The sequence below is a fragment of the Macaca nemestrina genome, chromosome 2 (genome assembly GCF_043159975.1).
Source record: "Macaca nemestrina isolate mMacNem1 chromosome 2, mMacNem.hap1, whole genome shotgun sequence".
NCBI classification, from domain to species: domain Eukaryota; kingdom Metazoa; phylum Chordata; class Mammalia; order Primates; family Cercopithecidae; genus Macaca; species Macaca nemestrina.
This window is the reverse complement of record NC_092126.1, coordinates 182,125,077-182,139,198: the sequence shown is the minus strand read 5'-3', so window position 1 is coordinate 182,139,198 and position 14,122 is coordinate 182,125,077. Positions and strand designations below refer to the sequence as shown.

Sequence of the window (14,122 nt, the reverse complement as noted above, 5' to 3'; positions counted from 1 at the left end):
TGTCAGTGAGGGATGCACAGCAAGTTTTGACATGCATACATTCCAGAAATGTATAGAAATTCTAGTTACTTACAGTTTTCTTTTTTTTTTTTTTTTTTTTTCTTTGTTGAAACGGAGTCTCGCTCTGTCGCCCAGGCTGGAGTGCTGTGGCTGGATCTCAGCTCACTGCAAGCTCCGCCTCCTGGGTTTACACCATTCTCCTGCCTCAGCCTCCCAAGTAGCTGGGACTACAGGCGCCTGCCACCTCGCTTGGCTAGTTTTTTGTATTTTTTTAGTAGAGACGGGGTTTCTCCGTTTTAGCCAGGATGGTCTCGATCTCCTGACCTCGTGATCCGCCCGTCTCAGCCTCCCAAAGTGCTGGGATTACAGGCTTGAGCCACCGCGCCCGGCCTACTTACAGTTTTCTTAAACCTCGTACCAGATGCCTGCTTTAGATAATAGGGAAGTCTAATTACTTCTGAATTCCTCATATAAGGAGTTTTGTGCTTGATGGTCACTAGGGCCATCTTTGCTGTCCTCATTTTCCCCCCAATAAATACCTTGGTCAAATCTTTGACCTTTTATATTCCCCTATGCTCATGTCTACTTGCTGCCTATTAGGGTCTCAAGAAAGGAAAAACAGCACAGTGAAAAGGGGCATCAAGTCTGTCTGGCTACTTTCTGCTGAAAGGGGATGTTGAAGGGATAAGTTATGCTTTTCCCCTTCTTGGTCTCTGTCATGAAGGGGATCAAAGGTCATGAAAAACTTGTTCACAGGGCAGGCACGGGGGTCACAGAGGAATGAGATTTCATCAAGAGGCCTCATGTAAATGGAAGCTGCTCTTGCAGGCCAGTATTGGGATTGCATAGTCATCTATAAATAGAATCATTGTAATCTGGAAGATATAAACTTAATGAGAGCATTAAAAAGGCAGGGACCAAATATTAAAGGAAGATTGACAAGGGGCAAAGGTCCAAGGAATGGGAGAAGCCAGGTTATTTTTAGAAAATAGTAAGTAAAGGTTTTGACTCAGTCTTGGCTTCTTCAGAAAAGTGTGTGTATAGCCATTTGGCTTCTTTGAAGATTCCTTGGACATTAGTTTCTACTGCTCCAGACACATAAATGTGGTGCAATAGGTTTTCTTGATGACAGCACAGACTCCTCCTTGTTCAGCTAGAAGTTAAACCAGAGTTCATTTATTATCAAAAACCATTCCTACTAGTCAGTTTAAAGACTTTTCTAGTGCAGATAGACTTGTGCCAGTTTTTGCTAAGGCTATTTCAAGGGAAGCATTAAATTCTCGTGGTGTGATTTCACGGTAAGTAAAACCTGCCAAGGGGTGAGAGTTGTGATAGTTCCCACAACTCCAGCCACAATAACTCCTAGGGCATTTTTTCTTCCAAAATGCAATTCTAGATTGGAAGTTATGTTCAAGACAGTGAATTCAGTGGGAGCCATTGTTCCCAGAGTACAATCACTATAATGAAGAGAATTATCATGGTGGGATAGGGTCAAAGCTTGAAAAGGGTTTAAATAAGTATTAGCAGTGCCACAAAGCCATAAGAGTCCAGGAGGGACAGATAATATAGTTTGAGGCTTCTTGGACTAAGAGGGCCATGGCTGCTAAGGCTCTTAAGCCAGGGGCCATCCCTGGGATACTAGGTCAAAAGTTCTTGAAAAATATGCTATATGGCACTTAGAGGACCCCAGATCTTGGGATAAGGCTCCCAAAGATATTTCTCTTCATTCATACACATACAAAAAGAAAGGCTTAGTCAGATCTGGTAGGGATAAGGCCGGAGCTCAGATTAAAGTTTGTTTTACAGTGTTTAGAGGGAGAATTCTTTTAGTTTACATTGGAGCCTGTGTCCCCCTAAAAAAAAAAATGTTTAGCACATACTTCATATCAATAGTCCAGCATAGAGGTTGCTCCTCAGTTCCCTGAGAGCTTCCTATAAAGGTTTTGTTAGTACTCCAAAGGAAGGAATTCATATTCTGCAAAACCCAGCCATACCCAAGAAGGACCAAAGCTGTTGTTTAGTTACTGGGGTTGTCACATGTAAGATAAGATCTTTATGAACACTAGGGAGGCTCTTTGTACCAGGGGTTAAAATAAGACTCCAAAATTGAATTCTCTGTATGCATATTTGTGCCTTAGAAGGAGATACCTTGTACCCACAATCAACGAGTTCGTTTAGTACTAATACCATATTTTGATCTGAAACAAACTTGTCAGGACTATAGATTAGTAGGTCATCCACATACAGGAATAGATTGCTATCTAGGAGAAGCTGCAGGGTATACAGGTCTTTAGCTAGGACCTGTCCAAGAATAGAGGCTATCTCTGAATTACTAGGGCAGAAGTGTCCAAGTTAACTGTTGAGTTATTTGAGTATCTGGGTCTTGTCATTCAAAAGTGAACAAAAATTGGCTATCTGGGTGTACAAGAATGCAGAAAAAGTCATCGTTAAGATCAAGTAGAGTAAACCAAGCTGTGGTGGGGGAATGTGTCCAAAAAGAGCCCAAGGGTTTAGGACAATAGGATGAATAGGAATAACAGTCTCATTAATAATCATGAGGTCCTGTATTAGTCAATAGGAGCCTTCTGGTTTCTATACAACTAAAATAAGAGTGCTGCAAGGTGAGTTGCATGGGCATAATAATCCATGGGTTAGAAATTTTGTTATTACAGGCTTTAACCCTTTTTGTGCTTCAGGTTTCAATGGGTATTGAGGGTTTCTAGGGAACTTATTGGGATTTTTAAGCTGAATAATGACGGGAGCAGCTGATATTGAATGGACAGGAATAGAAGTATTCCAACACTCAAATGGCATTTGTTTTAAAGTGTAATGTTTTATTTATTTATTTATGTCTTTATGAGACAGAAGTCTTGATCTGTCACCCAGTCTGGTGTGCAGTGGCGCCATCTCAGCTCACTGTAACCTCCGCCTCCCAGGTTCAAGTGATTCTCCCACCTCAGCCTCCCAAATAGCTGGGATTACAGGGGTTGCACCACAATGCCCGGCAAATTTTTTGTATTTTAGTATAGACAGGGTTTCACCATGTTGCCCAGGCTAGTCTTGAACTCCTGACCTCAAGTGATTCAACCACCTTGGCCTCCCAAAGTGATGGGATTATAAGCATAAGCCACCACGCCCAGCCAGAATGCAAGGTTTTATAGACTGCAGGAGCTCTTTTTGTGAAATGTGAGTTAATACAGCCAGAAGGGGCCTTGTCTATAAATTAGCTTGTAATTACAAATTAGCTTGAGTTAAGTCACAACCTAATAGTGAAACAGGACAGCTTGGCAGGATGAAAAAGAAGTAGGTAAAGGAAGAGCCTTCCAGTTTTCAAGGGAGTAGTGACATGAAACAGGTTTGTTGGGGTTTTCCATCACTACCTATGAGGAAAATGGAGGACTGGCACATTGGGCCATAGTAAACATTTAAAGCTGAATAACTGGCTCCTGTATCTATGAGGAACATTATCTCCTGTTCAGCCACGATCAGATTTACCCAAGGCTTGTCTGTAGAGATGGAACTGATAGGAGCCTGGACGGCCTCAAGACCCTAGCAGTCATTTAGAGGATGACTTTCAGAGGCTTGATCAGAATCCTGAAAAAGAGTTAGAGGTGCTTGTCCTTGCTTTTGCCCTTGCCCTTGCCCTTGTCCTCATTCTGTAGGACCTCCTTATCAGATGGGTTGGTGAAGTTGTGGGTGTGATAGGAGATCAAGACCATCCTGGCTAACACGGTGAAACCCCGTCTCTACTAAAAAAATACAAAAAACTAGCCAGGCGAGGTGGCGGGCGCCTGTGGTCCCAGCTACTCGGGAGGCTGAGGCAGGAGAATCACTTGAACTCAGGAGGTGGAGGTTGCAGTGAGCCGAGACTGTGCTATTGCACTCCAGCCTAGGTGACAGAGTGAGACTCCACCTCAAAAAAAAAAAAAAAAAAAGTCAGAAAATTACATACTTTGAGAGTTTGTGGGTCAAAATGGGACCAATTTTTAAGAATGCAACCCAATGGTGAGTAGGAACGAATTGAACGCATCTTGGGTGTAGATAACAGGCTACAGGATCCCTGAGGCATTCCTGAGGGATTTTCACATTCCTTTTTCCTTTGGCTCACTCTATTTGGTTGCATCCCATCACAGATAGAGGTCTTGCCCTGACCTGGATGACCAATCCAAGCATGCCATTGTTTGAGTGGTCAGCTCAAACCTAATGTAAAGAACTCACCCATGACTTGAGATGCAATGCCTGTAACAAAGTTGAATCCTCAGCCCTAAGGGTAGCAACAGACAGGTTTTCTTTCTCTAGGGCTTCAAGATCCCACTGAAGTGTGGCCTTGGCCAGGGACCATGTTATGCTCTGGCTCTGTGTTTCCACCCAAATCTCATGTTGAATTGTAATCCCCAGCATTGGAGGTGGGGCCTGGTGGGAGGCAATTGGATCATGGGGTTGGTTTCTAATGGTTTAGCACCATCCCCCTAGTGCTGTCTCATGATAGAGTTCTCATGAGATTCTAGTTGTTTAAAAGTGTGCAGCACACCCTGCTTCATTCTCTTCCTTCTGCTCCAGCCATGTAAGATGTGCTCCCTTCCTCTTTGCATTCTGCCATGATTGTAAGTTTCCTAAGGCCTCCCCATCCATGCTTCCTGTATAGCCTGTTGAACTGTGGGTCTGTTAAATCTCTTTTATTTACAAATTACCCAGTCTCAGATAATGCAGGAATGAACTAATACAGATCATTAGCTCCCAAGGAACCAGACCATTGAGGGAAGTAGGGAGAAAAAAGAAGGGAGAAATACCAGTAAATGCCCCGTATGGGCCACCAAGATGCTCGGTGAGGTGTCAGAGCCCCAGCAATGGAAACTGGTCAACTCGTGGGTTGGTAAGAAGAATTTACTGGCAACAGTATAGGTTTGAAAAGGAAAAATTTATTAGATAGAAAGAATGCTGCAGAAGGGTGCAGCAGGGCACCTTAGCAAGGAAGAACTGAGTGCACTGTAGTGGATTTTCCCTTAGGGGTATTTGTGGATTTTAAGGTGGGAGCTTAAGGGTAATTTGGACCCTATTAGCCATGTAGGTTATGAAAAATGAACACATTTATAGACATTTTGGTGCCTTGATGTCAGCAAGGGTTGCACAATGAGTTTCGATATGCATGCATTCTGGAGATGTACAGAAATTCTAGTTACCTATATATTGTTATTAAGGCCTGATGCCAGATGCCTGCTTTAGATAATGGGGAAGTCTAATTACTTCTGAATTCCTCACATAGGAGTTTTGCCTCTAGATCATCTGCTTGATGGCCACCAGGTAATCGTTGCTTTCCTCAATATTGATGGTGATCAGATAGTAAACGTGGGGTAGAGAGTTCTTGCTGACTTAGTAGAGTTCTTGCTAAAATTGGATTTTTTTTTTTAGTATTTTTTTTTATTATTATTATACTTTAAGTTCTAGTGTATATGAGCACAACGTGCACGTTTGTTACATATGTATACATGTGACATGTTAGTGTGCTGCACGCATTAATTCGTCATTTACATTAGGTGTACCACCTAACGCTATCCCTCCCCCTTCCCCCCATCCCACGACAGGCCCCGGTGTGTCATGTTCCCCTTTCTGTGTCCAGGTGTTCTCATTGTTCAGTTCCCACCCATGAGTGAGAACATGCGGTGTTTGGTTTTCTGCCCTTGTGATAGTTTGCTGAGAATTATGGTTTCCAGCTTCATCCATGTCCCTAGAAAGAACATGAACTCATCCTTTTTTATGGCTGCATAGAATTCCATGGTATATATGTGCCACATTTTCTTAACCCAGTCTATCATTGATGGGCATTTGGGTTGGTTCCAAGTCTTTGCTATTGTGAATAGTGCCACAATAAACATACGTGTGCATGTGTCTTTATAGCAGCATGATTTACAATCATTTGGATATATACCCAGTAATGGGATGGCTAGGTCAAATGGTATTTCTAGTTCTACATCCTTGAGGAATCGCCACACTGTCTTCCACAATGGTTGAACTAGTTTAGAGTCCCACCAACAGTGTAAAAGTGTTCCTATTTCTCCACATCCTCTCCAGACCTGTTGTTTCCTGACTTTTTAATGATCCCCATTCTAACTGGTGTGAGATGGTATCTCATTATGGTTTTGATTTGCATTTTTCTAATGGCCAGTGATGATGAGCATTTTTTCATGTGTCTGTTGGCTGCATAAATGTCTTCTTTTGAGAAGTGTCTGTTCATATCTTTCGCTCACTTTTTGATGGGGTTGATTTTTTCTTGTAAATTTGTTTAAGTTCTTTTTAGATTCTCGGTATTAGCCCTATGTCAGATGGATAGGTTGCAAAAATTGTCTACTATTCTATAGGTTGCCTGTTCACTCTGATGGTAGTTTCTTTTGCTGTGCAGAAGCTCTTTAGTTTAATTAGATCCCATTTGTCAATTTTGGCTTTTGTTGCCATTGCTTTTGGTGTTTTAGACAATGAAGTCCTTTCCCATGCCTATGTCCTGAATGGTATTGCCTAGGTTTTCTTCTAGAGCTTTTATGGTTTTAGGTCTAACATTTAAGTCCTTAATCCATCTTGAATTAATTTTTGTATTAGGTGTAAGGAAGGGATCCAGTTTCAGCTTTCTACATATGACTAGCCAGTTTTCCCAGCACCATATATTAAATAGGGAATCCTTTCCCCATTTCTTATTTTTGTCAGGTTTGTCAAAGATCAAATGGTTGTAGATGTGTGGTAATATTTTTGAGGGCTCTGTTCTGTTCCATTGGTCTATATCGCTGTTTTGGTTACTGTAGCCTTGTAGTATAGTTTGAAGTCAGGTAGCATGATGCCTCTAGCTTTGTTCCTTTTGCTTAGGATTGTCTTGGCAATGCAGGCTCTTCTTTGGTTCCATATGAAATTTAAAGTAGTTTTTCCAATTCTGTGAAGAAAGTCATTGGTAGCTTGATGGGGATGGCATTGAATCTATAACTGACCTTGGGCAGTATGGCCATTTTCACAATATTGATTCTTCCTGTCCATGAGCATGGAATGTTCTTCCATTTCTTTGTATCCTCTTTTATTTTGTTGAACAGTGGCTTGTAGTTCTCCTTGAAGAGGTCCTTCACATCCCTTGTTGGATTCCTAGGTATTTTATTCTCTTTGAAGCAATTGTGAATGGGAGTTCACTCATAATTTGGCTCTCTGTCTGTTAAGGGTGTATAGGAATGCTTGTGATTTTTGCACATTGATTTTGTATCCTGAGACTTTGCTGAAATCGCTTATCAGCTTCAGGAGATTTTGGGCTGAGACAATGGGGTTTTCTAAAAATACAATCATTTCATCTGCAAACAGGGACAATTTGACTTCCTCTTTTCCTAATTGAATACCCTTTCTTTCTTTCTCCTGCCAGATTGCCCTGGCCAGAACTTCCAACACAATGTTAAATAGGAGTGGTGAGAGAGGGCATCCCTGTCTTGTTCCAGTTTTCAAAGGGAATGCTTCAAGTTTTTGCCCATTCAGTATGACATTGGCTGGGGGTTTGTCATAAATAGCTCTTATTATTTTGAGATACATTCCGTCAATACCGAATTTATTGAGAGTTTTTAGCATGAAGGGCTGTTGAATTTTGTCAAAGGTCTTTTCTGCATCTATTGAGAAAATCATGTGGTTTTGTCTTTGGTTCTGTTTATATGCTGGATTATGTTTATTGATTTGCATATGTTGAACCAGCTTTGCATCCCAGGGATGAAGCCCACTTGATCATGGTGGATAAGCTTTTTGATGTGCTGCTGGATTCAGTTTGCCAGTATTTTATCGAGGATTTTTGCATCGATGTTCATCAGGGATATTGGTCTAAAATTCTCTTTTTTTGTTGTGTCTCTGCCAGGTTTTGGTATCAGGATGATGCTGGCCTCATAAAATGAGTTAGGGAGGATTCCCTCTTTTTCTATTGATTGGATAGTTTCAGAAGGAATGGTACCAGCTCCTCCTTGTACCTATGGTAGAATTCAGCTGTGAATCCATCTGGTCCTGGACTTTTTTTGATTGGTAGGCCATTAATTATTGCCTCAATTTCAGAGCCTGTTATGTGTCTCTTCAGGGATTCAACTTCTTCGTGGTTTAGTCTTGGGAGGGTGTATGTGTCCAGGAATGTATCCATTTCTTCTAGATTTTCTAGTTTCTTTGCATAGAGGTGTTTATAGTATTCTCTGATGGTAGTTTGTACTTCTGTGGGATCAGTGGTGATATCCCCTTTATCTTTTTTTTTTTTTTCTATAAATACACGTGTTTGGTGAGTGAGGGGAAACAGAAGGCAGAGAGATGGCCCTTTACATAGCTGGTATAGGCTCCGAGGTGGAACGCCAGAGAGACAGACACACAGACAGTCCACCTAGCAGGGCAGGCCAAGCAGCATTCTGGGGCTTGTAACACTTGATTGGTGGGCGACAGCGGGGAGAAGGTCTGGCCCAGGGCTGGAGGGGCCCAGGCACCCTGCAGGCTCCAAGGTCCAAGGTCCTGGGTGGCATCAGCGGTGGCACCTGGGCTCACCTCACATCATTCAGGGCCTTGCGGGCAAACTCGGGCAGCACAAAGGCGGTGCGGTGCACGTCAGAGTTGTAGTCCTTCAGCTGCATCTGTGCCACCTGCTGCTGCGTCAGCGACTGCACCGGCTCCTGGAAGTTGGTGCTCAGGTTCTTGCTGCACAGCATGAAGCCGATCTGGCTGCTGGGGTAGGTGGGGATGGTGCAGTAGGCATAGGCCACTACGGGGAATGGGGACTGGCAGAACTGCCGCATCTCCTTCATGAGGTCCAGGTGCAGCCACTGGCACTCACCCTGGCAGCAGAGGACACCATCTTCCATGAGGGCCGTCTTCATGAGCTGGTAATAGGACTCCTTGAAGAGACTTTCGGTGGGGCCCATAGGGTCTGAGGAGTCAGTGATGATCACATCGAAGGCATCCTGATTCTGTTTCATGAACTCAAAACCGTCACCCACATATAGGGTCAGCTTCGAGCTAGAGTAGCCAATAGCCATGCCTGGCAGGAACTTCTTGGAGACTTGGATGACATCCTCGTCGATCTCACACTGGACCACAGACTCCAAGGAGGGGTGCTTCACCACCTCATGCAGGACACCTCCATCTCCGGCCCCCATGATCAGCACCTTTCGCGGGTTGGGGTGGCTGCAGAGAGGCAGGTTGGCCATCATCTCCAGGTAGGAGAACTCGTCCCTCTCCGTGCACTGGATGACACCGTCCAACACTAGCACGTTGCCATAGGTCTTACTGCGGAAGACTAGGATGTCCGCGAGCGCCAGTGGTGGAGCAGCTGCTCCACCTGCAGCCACAGGGCCTGGCCGGGCCACAGACTGCAGGTCTTGCGGAACCAGCCCTGGCAGAAGGCGGCCGGGCCTGAAGCAGTGGGGCCCTAGGGGCCATGGCGGGCAGGCAGGCGGGCGGGCGGCTCAGGGTGCCCTCAGGGGACTGCAGGCCTAGCGGAGCCGCAGCACAAGGGGACCAGCTCCGCCCGCCGCCTGCCCCCTTTATCATTTTTTATTGCATCTATTTGATTATTCTTTCTTTTCTTCGTTATTAGTCTTGCTAGCGGTCTATCAATTTTGTTGATCTTTTCAAAAAACCAGCTCCTGGATTTATTGATTTTTTGAAGGGTTTTTTGTGTCTCTATCTCCTTCAGTTCTGCTCTGATCTTAGTTATTTCTTGCCTTCTGCTAGCTTCTGAATGTGTTTGCTCTTGCTTCTCTAGTTCTTTTAATTGTGATGTTAGGGTGTCAATTTTAGATCTTTCCTGCCTTTTCTTGTGGATATTTAGTGCTATAAATTTCCCTCTACACAATGCTTTAAATGTGTCCCAGAGATTCTGGTATGTTGTATCTTTGTTCTCACTGGTTTCAAAGAACATCTTTATTTCTGCCTTCATTTCGTTATGTACCCAGTAGTCATTCAGGAGCAGGTTGTTCAGTTTCCATGTAGTTGAACGGTTTTGAGTGAATTTCTTAATCCTGAGTTCTAATTTGATTGCACTGTGGTCTGAGAGGACAGTTTGTTATAATTTCTGTTCTTTTACATTTGCTGAAGAGTGCTTTACTTCCAACCATGTGGTCAATTTTGGAATAAGTGCGATGTGGTGCTGAGAAGAATGTATATTCTGTTCATTTGGGGTGGAGAGTTCTCTAGATGTCTATTAGGTCTGCTTGGTGCAGAGCTGAGTTCAATTCCTGGATATCCTTGTTAACTTTCTGTCTCATTGATCTGTCTAATGTTGACAATGGGGTGTTAAAGGCTCCTATTATTATTGGGGGGGGGTGTAAGTCTCTTTGTAGGTCTCTAAGAACTTGCTTTATGAATCTGGGTGCTCCTGTATTGGGTGCATATATATTTAGGATAGTTAGCTCTTTCTGTTGAATTGATCCCTTTACCATTATGTAATGGCCTTCTTTGTCTCTTTTGATCTTTGTTGGTATAGTCTTTTTCTGTTTTATCAGAGACTAGGATTGCAACCCCTGCTTTTTTGTTGTTTGTTTTCCATTTGCTTGGTAGATCTTCCTCCATCCCTTTATTTTGAGCCTATGTGTGTCTCTGCAGGTGAGATGGGCCTCCTGAATACAGCACACTAATGGGTCTTGACTCTTTATCCCATTTGCCAGTCTGTGTCTTTTAATTGGAGCATTTAGCCCATTTACATTTAAGGTTAATATTGTTATGTGTGAATTTGATCCTGTCATTATGATGTTAGCTGGTTATTTTGCTCGTTAGTTTATGCAGTTTCTTCCTAGCATCAATGGACTTTACAATTTGGCATGTTTTTGCAGTGGCTGGTACCAGTTATTCCTTTCCATGTTTAGTGCTTCCTTCAGCTCTTGTAGGGCAGGCCTCATGGTGACAAAATCTCTCAGCATTTGCTTATCTGTAAAGGATTTTATTTTTCCTTCACTTATGAAGCTTAGTTTGGCTGGATATGAAATTCTGGGTTGAAAATTCTTTTCTTTAAGAATGTTGAATATTGGCCCCCACTCTCTTCTGGCTTGTAGAGTTTCTGCCAAAAGATCTGCTGTCAGTCTGATGGGCTTCCCTTTGTGGGTAACCTGACCTTTCTCTCTGGTTGCCTTTAACATTTTTTCCTTCATTTCAACTTAGATGAATCTGACAATTATGTGTCTTAGAGTTGCTCTTCTCAAGGAGTATCTTTGTGGCATTCTCTGTATTTCCTGAATTTGAATGTTGGCCTGCCTTGCTAGGTTGGGGGAGTTCTCCTGGATAATATCCTGAAGAGTGTTTTCCAACTTGGTTCCATTCTCCCCGTCACTTTCAGGTACACCAATCAGACATAGATTTGGTCTTTTCACATAGTCCCATATTTCTTGGAGGCTTTGTTCATTTATTTTTACTCTTTTTTCTCTAAACTTCTCTTATTGCCTCATTTCATTAATTTGATATTCAATCACTGATACCCTTTCTTCCACTTGATCAAATTGGCTACTGAAGCTTGTGCATGCTTCACGTAGTTCTCATGCCGTGGTTTTCAGCTCCATCAGGTCATTTAAGGACTTCTCTATACTGGTTATTCTAATTAGCCATTTGTCCAATCTTTTTTCAAGGTTTTAAGCTTCTTTGCGATGGGTTCAAACTTCCTCCTTTAGCTCAGAGAAGTTTGATCGTCTGAAGCCTTCTTCTCTCAACTCATCAAAGTCATTCTCCATCCAGCTTGTTCCATTGCTGGTGAGGAGCTGCATTCCTTTGGAGGAGAAGAGATGCTCTGATTTTCAGAATTTTCAGCTTTTCTGCTCTGGTTTGTCCCCATCTTTATGGTTTTATCTACCATTGGTCTTTGATGATGGTGACGTACCTATGGGGTTTTGGTGTGGATGTCCTTTCTATTTGTTAGTTTTCCTTCTAACAGTCAGGACCCTCAGCTGCAGGTCTGTTGGAGTTTGCTGGAAGTCCACTCCAGACCCTGTTTGCCTGGGTATCACCAGTGGAGGCTGCAGAACAGCGAATATTGCAGAACAGCAAATGTTGCTGCCTGATCATTCCTCTGGAAGCTTCGTCTCAGAGGTGTACCCGGCCGTGTGGGGTGTCAGTCTGCCCCTACTGGGAGGTGCCTCCCAGTTAGGCTACTCGGGAGTCAGGGACCCACTTGAGGAGCCAGTCTGTCCATTCTCAGATCTCAGACTCCATGTTGGGAGAACCACTACTCTCTTCAAAGCTGTCAGACAGGGACATTTAAGTCTGCAGAAGTTTCTGCTGCCTTTTGTTCAGCTATGCCCTGCTCCCAGAGGTGGAGTCTACAGAGGCAGGCAGGCATCCTTGAGCTGTGGTGGGCTCCACCCAGTTTGAGCTTCCTGGCCGCTTTGTTTACCTACACAAGCCTCAGCAATGTCGGGCGCCCCTCCCCCAGCCACTTTGCAATTCAATCTCAGACTGCTGTGCTAGCAATGAGTGAGGCTCCATGGGTTGGGACCCTCCGAGCCAGGCACGGGATATAATCTCCTGGTGTGCCGTTTTCTAAGACCATTGGAAAAGCGCAGTATTAGGGTGGGAGTGACCCGATTTTCCAGGTGCTGTCTGTCTCAGCTTCCCTTGGCTAGGAAGGGGAATTCCCTGACCCCTTGTGCTTCCTGGGTGAGGCGATGCCTAACCCTGCTTTGGTTCACACTTGGTGGGCTACACCCACTGTACTGCACCCACTGTCCGACAAGCCCCCATGAGATGAACCTGGTAGCTCAGATGGAAATGCAGAAGTCACCCATCTTCTGTGTCGCTCATGCTGGAAGCTATAGACTGGAGCTGTTCCTATTTGGCCATCTTGGAACCGCATGCCTACATTCCTAAAAATGGATTTTACAAAGAAGTGCACAGATGGGCTCAGGAGAAGGTTTGGGAACTTGAGTAAAGGTAGGTCAAGCAAACAATCCTTGTCAGTTATACGGATGAAGTGTCAAATAGGCCAAGTGTGGTGGCTCACGCCTGTCATCCCAGCACTTTGGGAGGCTGAGGTGGGCAGACACTTGAGATCAGGAGTTTGAAATCAGCCTGGCCAACATGGTGAAACCCCATCTCTACTAAAAATACAAAAATTAGCTGGGCATGGTAGTGCACACCTGTAATCCCAGCTACTAGGGAAGCTGAGGTAGGAGAATTGCCTGAACCCTGGAGGTTACACTGAGCCAAGATTGCACCACTGTGCTCCAGCCTGGGTAACAGAGGAAGACTCCATCTCGGAAGGAAAAAAGAAAAAGAAAAGAGTCAAACAAATCTCAAATATTTGAAGACATTTATTCTGAGACAAATATGAGTGACTGGCCAGGCATGGTGTTTCATGCCTATAATCTCAGCACTTTAGAAGGCCTAGATGGGAGGATAACTCGAGTGCAGGAGTTTGAGACCAGCCTGGGCAATATAGTCAAACATCATCTCTACAAAAAAAATAAGCAAAGTTAGCTAGGCATGGTGGTGCATGCATGTAGTCCTAGCTACTCAGGTGGCTGAGGTGGGAGGATCACTTGAGTCCAAGAAGTTGAAGCTGCAGTGAACCAAGATCACACCACTGCTCTCCAGCCTGGGTGACAGAGCACGACCCTGTCTCAAAAACAAACAAACAAATATAAGTGACCGTTGGCCTGTGACACAGCCCTTGGGAGGTCCTGAGAACATGTGCCCTACAACTTGAGCTACAACTTGATTTTATACATTTTAGGGAGATGTAAGACATTAGTCAATACCTGTAAGATGTACACTGGTTCGGTCCAGAAAGGTGGGACAACTGGGAGTGGGGTTTGGGGGTGGGTGTCTTCCAGGTCATACATTTTAGAAATTTAAAGGTTTTCTGATTGGCAATTGGTTTAAATAGTTATTACCAAAGAACTGGAATCAATAGAAATAAATGTCTGGGTTATGATATGGGGTTGTAGAGACCAAGGCTTCATCATGCAGATAAGGCCTCCAGGTAGCAGGCTTCAGAGAGAATAGATTATAGATGTTTCTTATCAGACTTAGAGTCTGTTCTATCAGTCTTAAGGTCTCTATGTTTATGTTAATGCTGGTCAGCTGTGAGGCATGTCTGATACCCACCACCCTCCACTTCCCATCATAGCCTGAACTAGTTTTTCAGATTAATTTTGGAATG

At 43.8% G+C, this 14,122-nt stretch overlaps 1 pseudogene; it reads right to left on the bottom strand.

Moving 5' to 3' along the window:
- Positions 1-381: 381 nt before the first annotated feature.
- LOC105477585 (spermidine synthase pseudogene) lies at positions 382-12,814 on the bottom strand (annotated as a pseudogene).
- Positions 12,815-14,122: the final 1,308 nt, after the last annotated feature.